The following is a 22,185-nucleotide window of genomic DNA, read 5'->3' as shown; positions in this document are numbered from 1 at the left end:
AGAGGCTTTCTTTGGCCGCAGTCCACACAGGCCAGGCCCCCAGGACAGAGAGCGGAGTGCGGAAGGGTGGCCACTGCTCTTGGCAGCAAAGGGAAGGTGCCCAGCACCTGGCGAAGGCCCTCTGTGGCTGGGCCTCACCTATGTCCTCCTCTCCTCAATTCCTGACACCCACTGTTTTCCCCAGGTGCTCTGGAGACAGCAAACTGCCTCTCGGTGTCCCTGAACACCCCATCCTGTTTCTGGCCTCTTTGCCTTTGTTCGCACAGCATGACTGTCCAGGACGCCCTCCCTACTTCCCTGCCCACTTCTCCCTATTTCAGCCGAGAGCTCCTATTTATTTTCTCCTATCGCATTTACCTCGGGCATCTTCTCTAGAATATCTTCCTAAATGTCTACCTGCTGGCAGGGACCCACCTCCACGCTGTACATGTGTACATTCACACACACACACACACACACTGCCCTGCCACCCACCTGCACCTCCTTCTTGCACCTACCTCACTGCATTGTAGTTGTGCCTCGGTGAGTACTCCCACTAGACTGTGAACTCCCTGAGGGCAAGACCTGGGCTTGGTCACTTGTGGCAGACTGGATTTCTGCTCTCAATTCTCATTCCCCTTGTCACAGACCTCTCTGTTATCACCGGGGCTTCATAGTGGGTACAACAGACTTCTCTGCCTTAATGCCTTCAGGTTTGGGCATGGGATTTGCTTTGGCCAGTGATGTCAGCAGAGGCTTCAAATGTGCTTGGGTGGTTTGCCTTGTCTCTTCCGTCTCGAGAAGAATGTGTCACGGGTAGTCACCGGACCAACAAGAATGTGGGGACATGAACAGCAGACCTGAAGCCAACACAGAGGCTGGCCCCACGCCCAGCCAATCCGCGGCCTACAACAGAAATCCCTGTTCAATTGCTGACCTACCCATGAATGAAGAAAATCCGCACTTGTCGTAAGCCACTGAGATTTGGAGGAGGTTTGTTTTATAGCATCATTGCAACAATACCTGACTAAGACGTCATTCATCCCCGGGTTCCCAAGCCCAGTGCAGTCCCCGGCCACAAACTGTTGAATGAAAAAGCAAAGACATTCTTTGATCCGATACCTTTGCAATGTGAGTTGGCTCAAGTCACCGCACCACCCGAAACCTTTGCTACCTCTTCTTTGCAAAGGGCATAGTAATAGTTTCTTTGCGGGGTTGCTGTGAGGATAATGGAATACTCTGGGGAAAGCTCCTGGCGCTTTGTGTTCAACAACTGACATTTTCTTCCTGCATCTCTGCCTCTTACCATCTCGAAGTGAGCTCTTTGGCGAAAATGATCAGGAAGTAGAGGAGGCTGAGATGGGGTAGGGTGGTGGGGAGAGCGGAGAGCTTACTCGTGGCTCCTGAGCCTCTGGGCCCTTTAACTCCAGGTGGGGAACCCCTTTAGATCCTTCCTCCTCCCCTCTTCCTTTGCTCCCAGCATTCTTCCTTGAGTCACTGCTAACTTGCTCTTCCTGACCCAGACAGGAAGATTTGCCCCAGATCCCAAGAATGGTTCAGCAATTCCCTGGCCCAGCATGTGACTGGGCTGCCTTACGAAGACAGGCAGCTTATACTTCCTCTCAGAAGGGAGCTGCTGTGTAAGAAGTCTGTCTCCTCCGAAACTACCATGCTGTGAGGACACCGAGCTGGCCACATGGGGAGAGAGACACAGGCTGTGTGGAGGAGCACTGAGGTGCCACACTTCGGAGGGAAGCCTTCTTGGGCTTTCCAGCCCAGCGCAGCCCCCCTGCCAGCTGAAGGCAGCAGAATGACTAGCCTCACCTGATGCCATATGGAACAGAGGAGTCTTCCAGATGTATCCCGTCAATCCACAAATTTGTGAGGAATAATACTTTTTTGCTGTTTTAAGTCATTAAGCTTAGAGATGGTTTGTTATACAGCAGATAAATTAATAGATAAATGAAACTCTTTCTCTATAATATATATTTTATGTACAATGTGTATAATCTTTACTTTTCCTTAAAAGATTTTATTTTTAAGTAATCTCTACACCCAGCGTGGGACTAGAACTTACAGCCCTGAGATCGAGAGTTGCATGCTCCATCAGCTGAGCCTGCCAGGCGCCCCTAATGTTTGTTTGTTTGTTTGTTTTTAAGATTTTATTTATTTATTTGAGAGAGAGAGCAGAGGGAGGAGCAGAGGGAGAGGGAGAGGGACAAGCAGCTTCCTTGCTGAGCCTGGAGCCTGATGCAGGGCTCTATCTCACAACCCTGAGACCAGGACCTGAGCCAAAACCAAGACTGAGCCACCCAGGTGCCCCCCCTAATGTTTATTTTTATTAGTTTCCTGAGCCATTTGAGAGGAAGCGGCAGAAATCATGACCCTAAATACTCAGGTGCGTATCTCTAATGAACCACACACCATCTTACAGAGCAGTGCAGTTATCAAATGCAGGAAATACAGCACTGACATAATATTAGCAATCGCTTGGCCCCCTTTCTCAATTATCTAAAGCATGGCTTTCATAGCATTTTTTTTTTTTCAGCTCCAGGATCGAGCTCAGAATTATGCATTGTACTTAGTGGCTGTATCAGTTATATGGAGCTGCGTAACAAGTCACTCCAAAGCTTCGTGGCTTAAAACAACCATTTTGATCATCCCACAGTTTTTTGGGTCAAGAATCTGGATGTGGCTTAGCTCTTTTGCTTAGGGTCCCTCAGTCAAGGTGTCGGCCAGGGTTCCCGTGATCTCAGGGTTCCACAGGGATGGGATCCGCTCCAAGGCTCATTCAGCAGGTGTTGGCAGGATTTAATCATAGCACTCTGTTGGCCCGAGGGCCTCAGCGCCTTGCCACATGGGGCTCTCCACAGGGCAGCTCTGAATTCAAGCAGGCTGAGAAGAACCAGAGAGGATGTAGCAAGACAGAAGTCACAGTCTCTTATAACCTCAATTATGGCCTTTTGTAATCCAGAAATGACATTCCCTCACCTTTGCTCTATTGTATTCATTAGAAGCAAGTCGCCAGGTCTGGGCGCACTCAAGGAGAGGGGACTGCACAGGGGAGTGAAGGCCAGGAGTTGGGGTCCTTGGAGGCCGTCTGAGAAGCCTGCCTACCACAGTGCTCACATCCCTCTTGTCTCTTCTAATCTGGGGTGGTTTAGTTGTTTTCTTTGTCTTTGACATTTTAATATATTACAAGCCAGCTGTTTTGTCAATGTCCCTCAGTTTGGGTTTGTCCGCTGTGTCCTCATGATTAGATTCAGGTGGTGCATCATTTTTGGCAGGAATACTTCATACTCAACATTGTAACCTTCCCAGTGTAGCGTATCGGGAGACACATGATGCTGGCGTGTCCCATGATTAGTAATCTTAACTTGGATAAGTTAAAATGGTACTCAGGCTGCCACATTCTTACCCACTCTGCCATTCTGCCTCTGGCCTGGAAAGTTCTTTTTTCAACGGGGTAAAATTTTTCAATTTTTCAAACAGGGTAAACAAAACAGTACAAAACAAAACAAGACAAAACGAGACCAAATCTCTTGGCAGAGCAATTGTGGGAAGAAGTTGAGCCTGGAAACTCTTTTAGGATGAAAATCCCCAATGTCCTGTCAGAACTTTACCCTCCCCTCTCATTTGCAACCCAGATACCCTCAATCGAAGGCCCAGGGATTGGCTGTCATGCCAGCCCAAAGGAACCTGTTTCTTTCAATTGCTGGTGCCTTCACCTAGAAAGCCCTGTTCCATCTCTGCCTTCTGGTCTGCCTGCAGAACTCCAGTCCATCTCTGAAGCCCAGGCCTGGGGTCTTCAGCTCCAAGAATAAGGCTACAGCACTGAACAACTCCAGGGACCCCCGGAGCTGTGCAAGCCTGTGATCTTGTTCTGGAGACATCTACCCCCTTACTCCCGGCCCCACCTCCTCTCACATAGCACACAGTATCACTAGAATTTATTGAGATATAGGTCTGTCTTCTCTGGACAGAAGGTGGGACTAAGGTTTGTCTACCTCTCTGGGCCCCCGTATCCAATACGTGCTCCAGAAGTATTGGGTGAACACTGGAATTTCGCAGTGGCCGCTTGTGCTCCTCCTCCCACCCCTACCTCAGTAGCACTGTCCCTGCTCTATAATCTGGGGGTGACACAGTCCTAGATTTCAGACTTTGCATCCCCTGAGGTGCTTATAAAGTTCTGGCAATAAAATCCCAGATTCCATGTGGTTGACCGGAAGACCTCCCTTATAAGGCCAGCAGGTGCAGTTAAATGTTGAGCTTCTTGACAGATTTGTGAGGCTCCAAAGAGGCCCTCCCTTCAGAGAAGAGATGATGGGGTCTGGAGAAACCCTCCTGATTTGGAAACTGGTTGGAGAGCACACAGACTGATTCTAGAGCAGAGGCCTACAACCTGTGGATGAGGCCCAGGTAGCAGGAGATGTGGAGAGGGCCTCAGGATGCTTACCCAGGAGGTGACTTTAGATCTCAGTGCCCACCAAATTTCTAGTCCCCTGGAGCAGGCCACAGAACTGTTAATAATAGAACTGAAGCACCCAGTTGGGTTTTTCTGCCAAAAGAGACACTGAGGTCTCACTTCACAATCTGGAGCACTTTGCTCACATCCCCTCCAGTCCACAGTCCCAGGGGCAGCTTGGGCTGGTCCCGACCCAGATAATGAACAGGGACCTCTGACTTCCCCCACCTGTGAGGACTCACCCCTGGGGAAGGCCAGGACCATGCTCTGTTCTGTTTGGGTTTCTTTTCTACAAATGTTGAAAATGACAATGGAGGCAAGTGCAGATGTTGAGGTTTTTGCCTTTTGGGGCTTTCCTATTTCTCCTTTTCGGGGAATGACTTGTTGTTCTGAACCCTATACTATCCCGTTAAATGCCAGGACCACTGTCTTCAAGAGGCCTCAATTAGCTTATGGCGCTAAGTGCTGAAAAGACTGAGAAGAAAAGCCTCAAGCCCAAATCAAAGCCCCGGAGCCCAGGACACCACAGGATTCGGGCAGCGAACAGGGAGTCTCTTTCAATTCCCAGCACTTCAGCACGCTCCTGGTGAAGTTGGCCTTGCACCCACGAGCCGGCGCTGCCTAGCTGGGCGCTGCCCCACGTGTGGGAGGCAACCGGTCCCCACTCCTCGGCCAGCAGCACTCACCCCACCCTCCGCCGGAGACGCCAGCTGCCCAGAAGGGTGGGGAGATAACGCGAAGCCGCCCTGGCTGGTGCGCGGGGACCCCACTTCCTTCTGGCTTCCCAGGTGTCCCACTAAGGGAACTCTTGACTGGAGGCCCGAGAAGGCGGTAAGGTGGGTGGGTGACCTGTGACCGCCCAGAGAGGGTGTGCTGTGGTCTTTGAAAGCCCAGGGGACCATCATTTGGACCCCCACCCCGCCCCGGGGCCGAGAACCAGCGCAGCCAGAGGGATCTCTCGGGGAAGAGATAGGCTGGCAGGCCGGTAATGGCTTGGGAGGCTCTGGCAGGGCGAGGCCGCGAGGATCTCCACGCCACCTCTCCCCCCCCCTAACCACCCCGGGGCCGGGAGCTCCGCGCAGCCTCTCTGGGAGGGGGTGGGGGATCCCAGCAGCCCCGCAGCGAGCCCCCCGGGAAGGCGGGCGGAGGTGCAGCGCCCGGAACAAAGGCCCACAGAGGGGTCCTGGAGCGCGCGGCTCCCCGGGGGCGGGGGCGGGCCCCCTCCTTCCCCCCTCCCTCCCCCCTCAGCTCCTCCCTCTCCTCCCCTCCTTCCACCTAGAGGCCCGGCCGGCGCGTAGCCCGAGCTGCGCCAACTTCGCCAACGGTTCCCAAGTTGCCGGGCGCACTGGGCTGGGAGCTGGGTGGGGTGAGGAAGGAGAGGAGGAGGAGGAGGGCTGCCCGGGCGCCTTGGACGCGATTCAGGAATCCGCCGCCGCCGCGCCGGCCGCTCGCCGGCTCGGGCCCGAGCGGGGAGGGCGCCAGGCAGGACCGCTCGCTCGCTCGCTGCCTCGCTCGCTCCCTGGCTCGCTGGCTCGCTGCGCAGGACGGCGCCCGCCTGGCGCCGCTTCCCGCTCGGCGTGCGAACCGGCCGGGCCGGGCCGCGCCTCCCTCCCTCCTTCCCCGCCGCCGCCGCCGCCGCCGCCGCCACCGTCTCCAGGGAGGGCGCAGAGCCCTGGCCGCGGGGGATCAGAACCGCCGAGCCGCTTCTGACGCGTTCTGCGCAGAGGGCAAAGTTGCGAGCGGATGCTGCTGGCGCCGGACCCCAGACGCGGACAGTCGGATCCGCCCCCGCCGGAGGAGGCTTGGCGGCAGGGGTAAGTAGGGCGCGGGCGTCCCGGAACCGCCTCTGAGGCCCGGGCAAGGCCGCCCAGCCGTGCGCCCCGCAACCTCCCCTGTCCGGGCGGCCCGCCAAACTTTGGAGGAAGAGGGGGCGAAACGGAGCGTGGGAGAGGTAGTTCCCGGCCCAGGGAAAACTCCACGCAGGCACCCGCGACCCCCAGACCTAACCCGCGCTCAGATTCACAGCTGCCAGGTACTCGCAGCTCATCATCATTCAAGCCACAGACACACCGCGCACTCGCTGGGAGCACAGCCACGCCGACCCCGCACAAGCAGCAGGCCGAAATTTACATTTCCGGGGGCGCCGGGGTTTGGATCTTTAGACCAAGCATGCCCTCCTGCCCTCAAATAAATCCACGGTCTTTGTCTGCTGCCCCTGCAGCCCCCCAGTGAGGAGCTCCCAAAGCGCGATGGGCCGGGGAAGGGCTGTCTTGTCTCTGAAAGTCGTGGCCGGCACCCCGAGGCTAGAAGTGGGGAGGGGAAAGCGAATACTGCAGTCGGATCTCGGGGTTCATCAGGAGCGAGTCTGGTGTGGAAACTCGGTGTCTTGGTGATGTGTCTGGGTGTGCGCAGCCCTTCCGGAGGCGAGGCCGGGAGAGAGGAGGGAGTGATTCATAAACTCGGACCCGGCATGCTGGGCTCTGTGAGCAGAGTAGAAAAGGCTGCAGGCCGATGCTGCGCTGCGCGGGACAGCTGTGGGGTGGCAGTGACAGGGCCTGGAGGAAAGCACACAAACCCCTCCCCCCCCCGCCCCCCCCCCCCCAGCGGATGTGCTTCCTCAGAGGGACTTCCAGGAGGACCAGCGGAGGAGATTCCAGCCCTATATGTGTGTGTGTTCACCGGGGTGGGGGATGTTTAAGACTCCCGAGGTCACGAAGAAACCAGGGCTGTGCGGGAGCCCTATTTATTTTCACTGCACCTGAAGCTGTGTTTGCTTTCAGATGCCCTGGTGTGCTGCGGCCCCAGGATGTTTCAGGGATTGTCCTGGACCTAGACCAGTGCTTGGCATATGGTGGGTACTCAGTAAGTAGTTGTTTGATGATTAATGGCACCAATAATTAATATTTGCTAAGGACTTACTATGAGCCAAGCCTGGTGGCCTCAGCTGGGTTGGAATTGGCCTTCCTGCAGAGGAGGGGGCCCTGAATGGTTCCAGGAAGCCCTGCCTGATTTGTCTGGAGAAGTGGCCCAAGCAGCATGTTCCAGGGTGCCATGTGGGCTGGCACTGGGGACTTGAATCTCATCATTGGCCTATGCTCCCCTAAGAGGGGCAGCAGGAAAGTCTCCCATGTCTACATCTGGCTAAGCAGGGGATGGTGTTTGTGTTTCTTGGTGGCTCCTGTTGGCCTGGCTGGAGATGGGTCTCATGAAGGGTCTAGGGGCTATGTCCTCCAGCAGGGGCTTGGCTCTATAGTGGCAGCAGGTGGAGGGGTAGTCACAGTCCCTGTACTGAGCATCCGGTGGTTTCCTCTGTGTCAGCTGGAATGTGTTTCCCAGAGGAGCCGAAACATCTCATGTTCCTGGAACTGGGATCAGAAGCAGTTTTGGGAGTGATTCCCTGTTGGTGAGGGATTGAGAGTGTGCAAGGATATGGGACAACCTGGCCATGGAATCACAAGGAAATGTGTCATTCCCCTGCCCCTTTGTGACTAGGTTCAGTCTGCATTTCAAGCTTCGAAATGGTCTCAGTGCTGAAATTAGCAAAGTATGTGGGCAGCATGAGAACTGTGACCCCAGATGAGAGAGGGAGTGACCTGGACTTGGCCATCTCTGATTTCAGGGGGACTGCTGCAGCCAGTCCCTTCCCCATATCACCTTCCCGCCCTGTGTCTTCTGGGAATCAAGAGCTCTACGTACATTATCTCATTAAGCCCTACATCCCTATGAAGTTAGCGTTTTATCACTCTTTTGCAGATTAAGAAACTGAGGCTCAGAAAAGTTAAGTAACTTTTTCAAAGGCACACAGCTAATGAGGAACAAAGCTGGGGATTTGAACATGAACAGTCTGACTCTGGAACTCATGCTCTCTCCACCATGCCAGGTTGTCTCTACGGTCCCTACTGGTTCTCCATGGCAACAAAGAAGCTACTTACTAACACTAACATGGTCCTGGGGCCTCTGACTGCAGTCCTTTTTCCACACACTCTGCCCAGACTGGGTTACACCGTGGGCCATGGGAAATCAAAGTCTGGGTGGCTCCAGGCTGCTAGAACCTTCCGTGTAGGACTGGAGTCGGGAAATGATGGAGATTTGGAAGTGATTGAGGGAGATACTGCAGTAATTCCAGTGAGAGATGATTCGCTGCTTATCCGAGAAGTGGGGACAAAGCTGCCACTTGCGACCATACAAGGCATAAGTTTGGGTTTGGGAGAAATGGCCAGGCAAACATTCTCAAATGGATTACTCTATTCCTTTCTTTCTTCGGCCCTCACCAGAGTGGAAATCTGTCACACGGGATAACCAGCCCTCCCCTGCCACCTCCTGCCTGGTGGCTGTCCTTCCCACACCTGCCAGATGCCCTGAGGTGGTTTCTGGTCCCCAAGAGAGATGGGTGGGCAGAGCTGGGGTGGGGGAAGATGACACATGGCTCACCTGGTGGTCCCTAGCGAATGCTTTCCCCCACATGCCCCACAGAGGGACAGTGGTTATCGTCCCTACTTTACAGATGAGGACAGGGGGCTCAGAGAGGTGCGGTGGATGCCCAAGGTCACGAAGCTAGGGAACTGCAGGCTATGCTGCCTTCAGGCAGCCCTGCAGGCACTTAGGGATGGCTGTGTTCTCAGTCTGGTTGGTACGCTCTACCCCATAAGGGCTGAGAGGGGTGCTTCTCACGGCTCTGCCCACCCCCATCTCTGCCCAAGGTGTCCATATACAGGAAAAACTGGCGGTCTTAAATAAGGAGCAGAGGATGAGCACTACCTGGCTGGCCCCTGCCCACCTTCCCCAGGAAGCCCATGTGGGTGAGTTTCGAGAGCCTTGACAGAGCTGAGCTGTAGGTATTGGAACCCTCTCTTGCCTCCACTGCAGAGTGGGCATGCTGTCCAGGATGGAAGTTGGGAGACTGGGTGTGGGGAAAAGCTGCCCCACCCGAGGGACAGGGGCTGCTCATCTTTGCACCCTGGCTTCCCTCCCAGCGTCTGAGACAGGGAAGTACTTGGGGCCGTTGTCAGGTGATGGGTGAAGCCTAGGGAGGGGTCTCGGGCCTGCTGGGAAGTCATAAAGCAGCGGAGCCAAGGGAATCCTAGCCATGAGGAAACGCTCACAGAGGTCTCTGCCTGTCATGAAGTCATGCAGGAGGAAAATAGCTCTGCGTTTCATTCCTTAAACAGAAGAAAGAAATAAATGTCATCTCTTCTTCTCTGATGACTAAATAGATGATAGAATGCTGCTTGTTCTGCCTGAGCATGTGGCTTCCACGGCTGGGTGTGGGGCAGTCCCCGGCCAGCTGGACAGTTTGTTCTGTGCTTGGAGGTGGACACGCTCAGTCTTTGGCCCCATTGCCCGGGATCTGGCTGGTTGCTCCCCCCACCCTTATCCACCACCATGGAGAGAGGGGGCAGGCAGGCCACGGGAGACCCCAACCACCAGCAACTGCACCCCCTCATTCCTCCCCCTCTTGCCTCTCCCCTCCACATTTCCCCCGCCCCCCCTCTCCCCCTGCTCCACAAAGATGGCTGTGTGCTGAAGGCCTGTGGGTTTCTCTGGGCCCTGAGAAATTTATCACTGGGGTTCTAGAGGACTCTCTGAAAAGGATTTGGAGGAAAGTGTGGAAAATAAATAAGCCAGTTCCCAGTTGAGCGTCTCCTGAATACCATAAGTAAACAGCCATCCCGGAGGCCAGCCCCGGGAAGCTCTGTGTTGACCTCCCATGGTTACACCTGGCTCACTGGCTGCTTTTACCGGCTCCCCCACTCCCTCCCCTCTCCCCTGTCCAACCCCTCCTCCTTGGCTTTCGGAGCCTCAAAAGTCAGGGAACACACAGGACCGGACTGCTGGCCTGTCCTTGTGCTGCGGGAGGTTGGCACGCTGGCTGCTGGGACCAGGAGGAACATGAGGGAGGAAAGTCCACCTAGAGTGCCGGCTCAGCCCTGCTCCACCTGAGCAAGCCTCCCGGCCTTGGCCCCATTCAGCGAGGCAGAGGGTGGTCTCCCAGTTGGTGAGTTGGACTTTGATGGTGGAGAATGGTGGGGCTTTTTCCAGTTTTGTGGCACCTGATGAAGTTTTGCATCTTAAACGTCCATTTAGAGTGGATGGACCAAAGCTAATTTTCCCCTTTCGTGTCCCCCTCCCCACACACAAGGTGGGGCTCACATGTGAAGAAACCCTCAAAACCTGGACATTTACCTTGAAGGGCTCTCGGGACTAACTAGAATGTCAAGGTTCTTTGCTTTTGGCCGGAGTCATAGCAGATTAGGCCATATCAGCTTAGGGTGCTGGTGGTGTAAGTTCACACCAAAGGTTTCAAGGAGCTCTAGCACGGTTGAGAGTTGCTCTGTCTATAGGGTAGGAAGCAAATTTGTGATAGCTTAATAACTTCAGTGCATTTAGTCGAGCCACTCTAAACCCCAGCAGTGCCTAGTGAGAAGGGAGAACCAGAGCTCTGCATGGGAGGAGTTCCCGACTGGGACCCAGAGAGTGGCTGGGGGGCCTCTCCATTGTATGTGACTGTACCGAGCTGGGTGGGCAAACTGAAACCTCTGGGATCTGGGGAGCAGGCACTGCCGGGAGGCCCTGGGTCCTGCCCCCCGGCCAGGGAGCCTGTTTGTCATGCTGCTGCCGGGCTGCCGAGAGAGAACTTGGGGGTGGGCTCCATAACTTGTAGCCCTGGGGGGAGAGAGGTGCATACCCGCGTACTCACAGACCATCACATCATCATGGGCTGAAATACACACACACACACACACACACACACTCAGATGTGTCCCCCCCACACAAATATTTCAGTAAACAGCTGGGCACATTATATACCAAAACATTTGTAGACGTGAGTGCGTGCATGCACACACAGATACGCAAACACAGGGACACACTCATTCCAAAAGGCAAATTATGTAACGGTTAAGAGCACATATCCTGAAGCTGGAATGCTCGCAGTCCTGCTTAGTAGCTGTGTGACCTTGGGCAAGTTATTTAACCTCTCTGGGCCTTAGTTTCTTAATCGTACTAGGTCATAGGTAATAGGGCTGTCAGTGAAGTAGTATCTGTGAGGAGTTGAGAAATGTGCCTGTACGTAGAACTAGGCCAGTGTTACAAGTATTATTCACCACACACCCTCTGCCCAGATACTCAGATTCAGGTTCACAAGACTTCTCAGAGAGGCACCCACAAACTTGTCGGTGAGTGGAATCAGTCGCTTTGTACTTTCTGAGCCCTGATTCTCAGAATGTGTGCCATTTGCTGTACTAGACCTAAATTAGAATTATTAGGAAAATAATTTCATCTTCCCTCAGAAAGCTCATTATTTTAAAAGTGTTGTTACTTCCCCCCGCCCCCAGGAAGGGCGGGAATTGCTTTAGCAGCAGCGGTTTTCAAACTAGGTTCCACGGAGCCCCGGAGTTCAATGGGGACCCCTCAGAGGCCTGATGGGAGGAGGCTCCGGGCCTCTCCCCGCCTTGTCTGCTGTACACATTGGGCTTCTGAGGGAAGTTCTGGTTCAGGAGGCTCCCCAGCTTCGCTGTTTGAAAGCCCCCCTCTCCCGGCGGAACTGCTTCCCTTCTGTGTGCATGCATGCCTGTTCATACACGCCGAGCGCGGGCGCAAGCCCACGCAGCCACCTGACGTGTGGCCCCGGGCCTCCCCGGCTCTCTTCCCCACTTTCCTTTTCTCCCTTCCCCTCCAGCTGCCGCACCATCTGCAGGATTCTGGAAAGTGCTAGGAGGGTCAGAGCCAAAGCAGTGCTATCTGAGGAAATATTTTGAAAACAAACTGGGCCGCCCCCCCCCCCCCCCCCCGCCCTCCACTGGGACTGCACCAATTTTCAGCACGACATTTCACAATTTGCATGACGCCGGGCTGCGGGCACCTGCCTCTGCTCTGGACACGGCCTGGGGCCTGTCGCTGCAGGGTCAGGGACAGATGTACCTGAAGAGGCCCGAGATAGAAACCTAGCACCTGTGAGGAAGGGGAAGTCAGCCTCCTGGGCAGGGCGGGGGGGGGAGTGCAATGAAGAACCGAAACACCCCTGACCCGGAAGGTGGGGCCCCCAGTCTTGTTTTCCTCTCGGCCCGGCTCCTCCTGCGTCTGCAGGATATGTGGGGATCCCCCAGGTGCCCAGCGGTCAGGTACACAGGAAGCACGGGCGGGGACTGGGCCCCTCACACCCTCCGGGCCCGCGCTCGCTCGGTCCTCCCAGGAAGCTCGTGAGGGAGGCAGCTCATGATTGCCGTTCTGCAGTCAGGCACACTGAAGCCCACAGGCCGGAGAGGTTGCCCGCGTCCTCCAGCTCGGGCGTGCAGAGCCCTGTCGCGCCCCGGGGCCCTGCCCTGTGCGCGAGCGTGCTGCTGTGCCTGAGGCCCAAGAGGACAGTCCCTCCATCACTGGCCGGGCCGCTGCTTTGTGGCTCGGCGGCTCTGGGGAGGCTGGCTTCCGGGGTCGCCACAGCCCTGTGAGGGCACTGCGGGTGGAGGTTCGAGCCCCCAGCCCACCCCCAGGCTGACCCGCACAGGGCATTCCTGATGGTACGACGGCCTCTTCTGCAAGGCCGGCCATCTGCCCATCGCTGCTTCCCCTTGGCAGTGACTTGGGCTGCCAATCTATGGCAGCTGTGTCAGGAGAAGGGTTTTAAACTAGCGAGGAGGAGCTAGCAGATCGGGGTGTCCCAGCAAACCAGAAGCCCCGCCCCGGGGATGGTGCCCAGCTGCTCGGGATGCCGGTGGCTTCCACGGGCCCTGTGATCTTCCAGGTGGATCGTATGGCCCAGCCTCCCCTTCCCCAGCCCTCACCTTGTCCTTGCTGTTCCCTGGTCCAAGCTGTCCTCATTCCTCAGACACAGGCATCCAGCTCTCTGTAGCCTCTCCAGCCTCTCCTTCCTGCTTTTCTTGTGGCCAGCTCCCATTCAGCCTCTGGCCTCCGCTTGGGTGTCCCCTCTGGAAGCCTAGGTCAGCAGCCCTCCCTGTGGCTGCCTGCGCGTCCCCCTTGTCACACTTCACCGCGCTGCATGGCCATTGCTGCTTTCGTGGTCTGTGGTCAGTGAGCTCTGTCAGGCAGGACAGCGTCTGCCTTGCTCCCCTTGGTGTCCCCAGTGCGTCCACACACCCAGTGAGTCCCCACCTGACTATGGAACTGAGAGTGATGGATGTGACATGAAGCTTCGCCATGTAGGATAGGATAGTGTCCATCCTCCCAGGACGGGATGCTCCCATTAGGGAGCAGTCAGAGTGTGGGTGGGGGGCGGCGGTGGGAGGGGAGTCGTGGTGAGTTGGAGGAGGCAGCTGATGTGGACCAGAGGCTTTGTGTGGGACTGGGTGGAAACAGGAGAGTGGGACCCTGGGCACGTGACCTGTCTCAGTCATTATCCTATGCGCTGGGCTGGGCTGGGGTCCTGACAATGGGCCTGAAACCTTCTGAGAGGCCCCTTTGAATTAGGTGGGCCGGGGGCGGGGGGGGTTGCACTCTGGGCCCTACTGCTCAACCCCATCAGCAAGTGGTTCTCAGTCCTGTCCCCTTATGGAAGGATGTCTGTCCAGCCCGTCCAGCCCCTCCAGAGTTCAGACCTGCCCCCCAGGCAGTGCAGGCCTCCTGTGGCCGAGTCCTTTCCCCTGAGCAGAGAGAAGGAAGCCCAGCTGGCAGGCTGCCTTGGGGGGCTGGTTCCAGCTACAGCCCTGGAGCCGTTCTTGCAGAAGTAGTGGGGCCCCCGAGTGCTCGATTGTCCTCCCCCCCACCCAGGGAGCACACATGAGGTGCTTCAGCCCGGGCCTCGCCTGTCCAGGTACTGCATGCCTGCTCATGCCTGACACTGCACAGGGTGTCCTAGGGGTAGCAGAAGGTGCCCCCAGGCTAGAAAGGGAGAGGAGACGTGGGCACAGATAACTACCTTTGAGTCCAGCTGTGATGAGCCCACACAGGTGGACATGAGGGAGGACAGGGGGAGGCCGAGGTGGGCATGCAGGTGCAGGGAGGGAGACTGGGCAAAGGCACAGGGTGGGAAGGCTCAGCTGGAATGCAGAGAAGGGCGAAGTGTAATTTGTAGGGTGCATGAAGACCGGAGATGAGGCAGGATGGAGCTGTGGTTGCAGTGTGCAGACTCTAGAGGTGGGCTGCTTGCAAGGAAAGGGAGCCCTGCTCCTCACCTGCTGTGTGACTGTGGCCAAGGTGCTTCATCCCCCTGTGCCTCAGTTTTCTCATCTGTAAAATGGAGATGCTAACAGTACCCACCACATGGGGGTGAGAGAAGAAGAAAATGTGTCCCTATACAAGTGTTTGGAGCAGTGCCTCATATACCGTAAGCATCAAGAAGAATGAGCTACTATTCTTATTTTTTAAATAAATGCAGCTAGAAACGTCAGTTGAGGTCGTGTCGAGGCTCTTGAATGCCATACTTTCCATTTGCTAAGCGCCTGCTGTGTGCCAGGTAGTTACAGACCGTCTCACTAAGCCCCATACAGCCCAGCAGGGTTGTTAGCCATGTGTCCATTTTCCAGATGAGGAAACTGAGGTTCGGAGAGGCAGGTTAACCCACCCCGGATCACTCAGCCAGGAGGAGTGGGGGGCAGTAATGAAATCCAAGTCTCCCTGGCAGTTCGGTCTGTCCGTGTGGAGGTTGGAGAGACATGACAGTACCATGGGGGTCACAGCCCGAAGCGGCACCCGGATGCTGTAGTCATGGGCCCCTGGGGCAGGGAGGGCAGGAGGGGACAGGGAAGGAGAGATCCATGCCAGCCCGGAGGGCACGGAGACAGGGAGCCCTTGAGACCATAGCACACAGCTCACCATTCACAGCCAGGCGCACCACTGAGTCATTCTGGGAAAGCCTGACATCACTGAGCCTCACTGTCTGCTGCCTACCTGCCGGTCTGCCCTCTGTGGGCCCCTGGTGACCGTGTGCCCAAAGTCCTGCTAGGGACGCCCCCACCCCGGGGGAGCAGGGCCATGGCAGCTTTCTGGCTTCCTGTCCTGGCTTCTCCTTCCCGGCTGCTGTTTTCTACCTTGCCAGAGTTCCCTTCCCTGCCTGAGGTCCCCACCACACCCCTTACTCATAAGCTCAGCTGTGGCAGAGCTTCTGGAAGTGGTGATAGGCATGAAGAACTTCCAAAGGTACATCCTTGCCAGGCCTCTGATTGGAATTCTGGGCATTCCAGTGTTGGAATCACTTTGAAAAAGTAAAGCCTGGGTGAGCTATGTGCCCAGCACTATGCCAGGTCCCAAAGGCCTCTGCCTTCCTGGTAGGTACAGTTGAGTACCTGAGAGCTCTTTATGTACTAAGCATCCTCAGGCTGGGTGATTTATTTGCATCAGTCTGATTGCATAAGGTACCCATTTACAGATGCCAACGCTTGAGGCCCAGAGAGGTTAGGTGACTTGTCCAAGGTCACACAGCCAGATTCAAATCCTCAGCTGTCCAACTATAGCTGTGCCTATGCTCCACGATCCAGCTGCAAAATGAAACCACCAGAGAGTTGTAGGAGCTAGGGTGTATGAACCTATGCCTGCCAAATGGTGTGGTGCAGACAGGAAGTGCCAGGAGAGTTTTCATTTTTCAGTGTGAATCACTCCCCAGAGTTTCTTGAAGATGGTGGATCTCCAAGGAGGTGGCAGAGAGCCCCCAGCTTCTTGGCCATGCAGACCCTGCTGATGTGGCCATTTGGGGTGAAACTCACCTCTCTGGAAGGAGCACAGGGGTTTGGGGGCGCCCGTTCTGTTTTTGGTGGGCCGGACCTGGAAAAGGAGTGTGAGTCAAGAGAGGGGCCAAGTGCCAGCTTCCTCAGCCCCGTCTGCAAACGCAGGATGCCAGCTCCGCCCGCCCCAGCCGCCCCAGCCGCCCCAGCTGCGAGGAGGGGCCAGGGCCCAGCCCTGTGCTAAATGGTGCCCTCACCCTCCACAACCTCACGAGGGAGGCATGGTTAGCCCCATCTTCCAGGTGAGGACACTGAGGCTTATCGAGGTTTTCTGGCTCACCTGAACTCCTCTGGCCTGAAAGGGGAGAAACCGAGACTGTTGTCTTCTCTCTGCAAGGACAGGAGGAGGTAGGAGCTAGTCTCCCCTCTGACACCGGGTAAGGCCAGCTCTGTTCTCAGGCTTGCATTTCCGATTCGGTCTGCAGTCACTGGGTCGCCGTGTTGCCGTGAGAATGACCCTCTGGGGTGAGAGAAAAGCTCTGATTTCCCTTGAGCTGAGTTACCATTTTTCCAGGAGCTCTTTTGAAGCCGTAGGGGCCCTCCTCAGGCTTCTGGGCTGGGCCTTCCCCCCCCCCGAGAGCCAGCCCCACCTTAGTGGGCCTGGCCTGGAAACAAAGGGCCTCCACAAGATACCTGGCTTAGCTGATTACCCGGCATGTGACTCAATGGACAGGTGCCGGATTCTCAGGGGTCTCTCATCCCCTTTTTAGTGCCCAAGCCCCAGGTTAGCCCAACTCCAGGTGCCCTCTCCACAGATATGTGGGGATCCCCCAGGGTTCCATGGTCTGCAGGGTGGCTCCTCCTGACCCTGTCCCCCCGTAGCCCCCAGAAGTCCCCAGGCTTCAGGGGTGGCTATCCCCCCACACTCAGAAGGGAGGGGACCCAAACCAGTTACTCCCCTCAACCACTATAGGAATAATTTCTGGAGAGTTGTCGCTTTTCTTGCAGGGAAAGTAGACTGTTAGTTTGACTGTAGGGGCAGTTTTGCTTCTCATTGCCTCCAGATTTTCCTTTCCGGCTTTGCGTCAGCTTAAATTCAAAGGCCTGTTAAAATGACTTCCAAAAGGAGAGTCTCATCTCAAAAGAACTTTGCCTCTACTTCTATAGGTAGAAAACTGATACCTGCTTTTAATTTTTTTTTTTTTTTTTTTAGTTTGACTAAATTTTATAAATTAAGTAATATATGCCCATGGTACACAATTGGAAAGGTACAAATGGATATAAGGTAAAAGGCACAAGCTGGAGAGTAGCTGCCCCGGACAGTTAGTGTGACCCCTGCCCGGGGTCATTGCTAAGCCAGTGAGTGCTCCCTCCCAGGCTGTGCTGGCTGCCACATCCCAGCCCCCTCAGCAGTCAAGGGAGCCCCCTTGGCCTCCACCCACGAGACACAAAGGCCCCCACATCCCTCAGCCCCTGCAGCCCCAGCATGGCCCCTTAGCTTCAGCTTCCAAGGGTAGCATTCTCTGGCATTCCCAGCTGCCTCTTCTCCATTTTCCCCTCTTGTCTGGCTGGGCTGGGGCCTGCAGCTGTGGCCTGTGGGGTCAGGGCCCCACGCTGGTGATCTGACCGGACATACTGCCTCTTAGCCAAACTGACTGCAGGTTCAGAGTCCCCTAGGTGTGGGGGCTCACACAGACAGGTCCACCCTTCTCCACTGCCTTCCCTGGTGAGACTGAGTGTGACCTGGGCCTCCCCTGCTCCTCCCCCCCCGCCCCCCCTTCCCTCCCTTCCTCTGCCTCCTTCCCTTCTTCCCTCCTTCTTTCCTGGCATATGTATGTGATGCTATATAGCAAATGGTAACTCTAATTCCTACGAATGGGGCAAGTCAGAGAAAGAAATAGTGCCAGGAGAGCAATGTGCTGGAGATTTGATGTCAGCAGACCCTGCCCTTCACGTCTCGGCCTTGCATCTCCGACTGGGTGACCTTGGGCAGGTTGCTTAGCTTCTCTGAACCTTACTCTCTCATCTGGAGAATGAAGGTGATCGTGGTGGTAAGGATCCAGGCTGGGCACAGGGCTGGCCTGAGGACCAGGAGGAGCAAAAGGGCTTCCTAAGGAGGAAAGGGCGACAGATGTGTGGGGGGGGGGTGGGGGGAGGTGGGCAGTGCTGTTCCTCTGGGAGACTGGTTATGGCCTCGGGCTGGATCAGGGAGGGCTCTGGGGACACGTGGGGTTTGGGCTCAGCCTTAGGGCAGACTTTGGCCAGGCCCGATGGCCTCTTAGGCAGCTTGGCCCCTGGGCTAATGGCTGCCTGCCCTCCTGTGGAAATGCCTTTTCTTCTATTTCCACCCAGAAATGAACCCTCAGCTTTGTTTTTTCTTTTTTTTTTAAGTAATGACTTTACAGTTTTTATAATAGTGATAGATGCTTACTATGCAAAATTCAAGTAAAATGGACAAATACAGAGAAGAAAGCAACAACTCACTCCTCAGTTCCACCGCCCAGATGTAACCAGTTAGTTATTTCGTGCACATATATACATAGAAGAGGGGGCGGTAGAGAGGCAGAAAGTTTTATAAACACGGGAAAATGCACAGTTGAGTTTAACTTTTAGGCCAGCGTTCTAAGGAGGCTGTGTGCCCCAAAGCAGCCCCTCTCATTTGTTCCCCGTGTCCATGAGGGCATTGTGGTGGGGGGAGGACCCATACACTCTGCTCTTTAAAACCTCCTGATACAGACCAGTTACAAAAGGGGAGCCGGTTGAAGTCGGTACATACCAGCTCCAGAACAGTGGTTTTCAATCTTTGGACCAAAACCACAGACAAAGATACCCGGAACTGAAAAAAAAGTCTTATGAAGCCCATATGTATCTTCATCACACATGACACACACTGATATTTTCAGTTCTATACCATTCTGTTGAACTTTATAAAAAAAAAAAAGCTTGTCGACCTACCAAATTGATTGCAAGCTGGAGTTTGGAAAATATTGCTCTGGAAGACTGATTTTCAAACTTTACACCAGACTCACCTGGAGAGCTTGTTGGCAGCTTGCTGTGCCCACCCCCCTGAGATTCTGGTTGAAGAGGTCTGCGGAGGGGCCTGAGAATATGCATTTCCACCAAGCTCCCAGGTGCTCCTGCCTGCTGCTGGCCCCGGACCTCACTCTGAGATCTGACCTTCCTACATTGTTTTTTAAAGCACTGTACTTCCCGCCAGAGACTTCCAGAGGATTTGCTTTATTCAACAGATGAGAATCGCTGATGGCTAACACAAGAATTTGGGTCTCTGACATTTTGAGGGCGTCGGTCAGGCACTTTCTTCAGGATCTTTAAACGCCACTCTCCTGAAATCCAGTTCACACTATGTCTCCAGTGCCGAATGCAGAAAAGGTCTGGGAAGCAAAGGGACATTTTTGCCCAACCCTGGTTGAATACCTGCCTTTTAAATCCCAAACCCACAGAACATAAAACCCTCCCGGCCCTTTTGCAAACACCGTTCCTCTGTAGGCAATGAAAGGTGCCATTTACCATGGAGATTTCACCTCTTCTGGTTTTTTAAAGGGAAGAAGGCAAGTCAAGCATGACCACACCATGGGGAAAGCTGTTTCCCTCACTCTGGTTGGGGTCTGCTGGGTTTCATTGGCTGTCCCTGGATCCCCAGCTTTCCCTGGAACCTTCCTGGCATGGCAGCTGAGCGCATGCAGCAGCACCCGGGCTCGCCTATGTTTTAAGCTGCCTCCGCTCCAGCCAGGGAACTCTCGGCCCCCACTCCTCATCCTCCCCCTTCATAGCCGTGGGGCCTCCTCCCCAGCCTTGCAGTCCTCTAGAAGCCAACCCTCAGCTGGGAGCAGCCTCGTGAGGGAGGGAAGTGTTAAATGGGCACAGAGCTCCTCTGTTCCACTAACAATGGCCCGTTGATGACTGGATTCTGCCCAGGGCGGCCCCCCTTGACTGGACTTAGGGGAGGAGGAAGGACTCCAAGCGCCCCTCCCCCAGGCAGCCATTTCTGGGTGTGAAGTTGATCCCAGTCCTCGGCCTCTGCCGACAGAACCTCATTCTTCAGGCCCTGAAGCAATAGTGAGAAACCCACTCACCCCTCCTGTCCCATCCCAGGGGCAGTTCGAGGCCCCAGGAGTGATTCAGTTCCATGTAATTCAACAAACATCTATTGGGGAGTGAACCGCAGGCCCTGATATTTTGTAAAAGCTCTCAAAGGGATTCTCATTCACAGCTGGGGGTTAAGCCTCCTGGGCCTCCTATTGGTTAAACATTGTGCTTGCTGAGCACGGAACTGGTAAGTCCCCATTTCATGAGGGAGGTGCTTGTGGGAGGCTGAATACTGGCTCCCCGAAGATGTCTACACACGCACCCCCCACACCTGTGGATGTGTTACTTCCCAAGGTCAAGGGACTTTGCAGTGGAACTAAGTTAAGGATTTTGAGATAGGAAGATTACCCCGGATGATCCAGTGGGCCCAACGTCAGTATACTGGTCCCGAGAGGAGGAGGATTTGACGACAGAAGAGGAAGAGTGATGCCTGAAGAAAGAGACTCAACCAGCCATTGCTAGCTTGGAAGATGGATGAGGGGGCCATGAGCCATCGAAAGCAGGCAGCCTCTAGAAACTAAGCTGCAAAAGTCAAGGAAGCAGATTCTCCCCCTAGGGCCTCTAGAAGGAACGCAAGCCTGTGGACACCTCGATTTTAGTCCAAACTGATCTTGGACTTCTGACTTGCAGAACTCTTCAGGTAATAAATACATGTTGTTTTAAGCCACTGAGTTGACGGTGGTGTGTTACCACAGCTACAGGGAAGGAATACAGGGCTGTTGCTGACTCTGCTTTACAGATGTGGCACAGAGAGGTGAGGCAGTCAGCTGGGGTCACACAGCTCGTGAGTGGCAGAGCTGGAGCAGGAAGAATCCCTCACTCGGAGTGCTCCTCCACCCCACCGCACTGCCCCTCCTTGCAGCCTGACAGACAGACAGACGTAGGTCCGAAGCGCCCCACCTCCGCCCCGCCGCCTTCTTTTCCTGTGTCCTTTGTTAATGGTGGGGCCCAATCCGCCGAGAGGGGAGGATGTGGGGGTGGGCTGGGCAGGTGGAGGAAAGCTAGGGTGGGCCGGGTTGTCCCCAAGTGGAATGCCACATTTGAACTCGGTTCTGGAAGAGCGGAGCCCGCGGGCACTGTCCCGCATCTCCTCTGCCGCCTGTCATCACGCTCTCAGGGCCACTCTGCCCCTGGGATCTGGCCCACGGCCACACGCCAGCCACAGGCTTGGGCAGGAGCAGCATTCTGCTCACTGTCACCCGCAGCCAGCAGCAGCTGCTTATCTGGGCCAGCCAGCAAGCTCCCATTTCCTGGGAGGCCGGCAGTGGCCTTGTGCCTTCAAAGGGCGTTTCTTCCCAGACGCCAAGAACCTTGTGTGTGAGGTCACGTGTGTCTCTTTGAGGCGTGTGAGACCAGCAGAGGTCTAGAGAGTTCTCCAAAGTCACACAGCAAGGAGGTGACCGGTCCTGGCCCACGAGTTCCCGGCCTGAACTCTGAGCTGCCCACTGTCGTGCGGCTCCAAGGCTTTGGTTAAACCTCCTTGCTCACTGATACTGTGTTCCTGAACCGTGGAGCCGACTGCCTGGGTTCAAAACCCAGCTCTACCTTGTGCCTGAGGGCAGGTGTTTGGCCTCTCCTTGCCCTAGGTGGGGGTGGTGGTTAGTAGCTAGGAGGGTACTGCTCCACCTTCCTCACTGGGTTGTGTTGCGGACCAAATAACATTTACAGTGTGTGAAGTGCTTGGAAGTACCTCGTTCATCACGGTCATTGTTAGCTCGGTCATTGTTAGCTCCCCTAGGGCAGGGACTGTGTCTCTCCCTCCCTCTGCTGCCAGTGCCCCGGTCCCTCCATGGACCAGGGCAAGTACTCTGCAAATGAGTTGACTTGTCCTGCGCAAGCTTTTATCATCCAGAGGCTCGCTAGGTACTTCCCCCAGACTTCTAACTTTTCAAGTTCCCCCTTTGTTCAAACCCTCCTCCTGCTCCTTCTTGCCTGGGAGCTGCACAATGGCCCAGAAGCAGCCTGAACCTTGCTCCGCCCCTTGGTAAGTCCTTGGAGCGGTTCAGAGATAACCCAGAGGTC

The 22,185-nt window shown here is 55.4% G+C and overlaps 1 protein-coding gene across 7 annotated transcripts in view; it reads left to right on the top strand.

The window, feature by feature from the left end:
* The first annotated feature begins 5,127 nt into the window (after window positions 1-5,127).
* The window catches only part of CHST3 (carbohydrate sulfotransferase 3), a 34,184-nt gene continuing 17,126 nt past the window's right edge, over window positions 5,128-22,185 (top strand). For 3 of the 7 annotated variants that reach the window (XR_014146299.1, XR_014146298.1, XM_031025763.2), the window contains exon 1: window positions 5,708-6,258. The gene's annotated coding sequence lies outside the window, so the exon portion shown is untranslated. Of the gene's footprint in view, window positions 5,276-5,707; window positions 6,259-6,279; window positions 6,477-16,147; window positions 16,359-18,469; window positions 20,804-22,185 lie in introns of those variants that run through there. The other 4 variants (XM_081824083.1, XM_081824085.1, XM_081824082.1 and 1 more) reach the window with 4 other exon arrangements.

Source organism: Leptonychotes weddellii, chromosome 6 (genome assembly GCF_054177405.1).
Source record: "Leptonychotes weddellii isolate Sample4059 chromosome 6, ASM5417740v2, whole genome shotgun sequence".
Lineage (NCBI taxonomy): Eukaryota > Metazoa > Chordata > Mammalia > Carnivora > Phocidae > Leptonychotes > Leptonychotes weddellii.
This window is presented reverse-complemented; position numbering and strand designations above follow the sequence as displayed.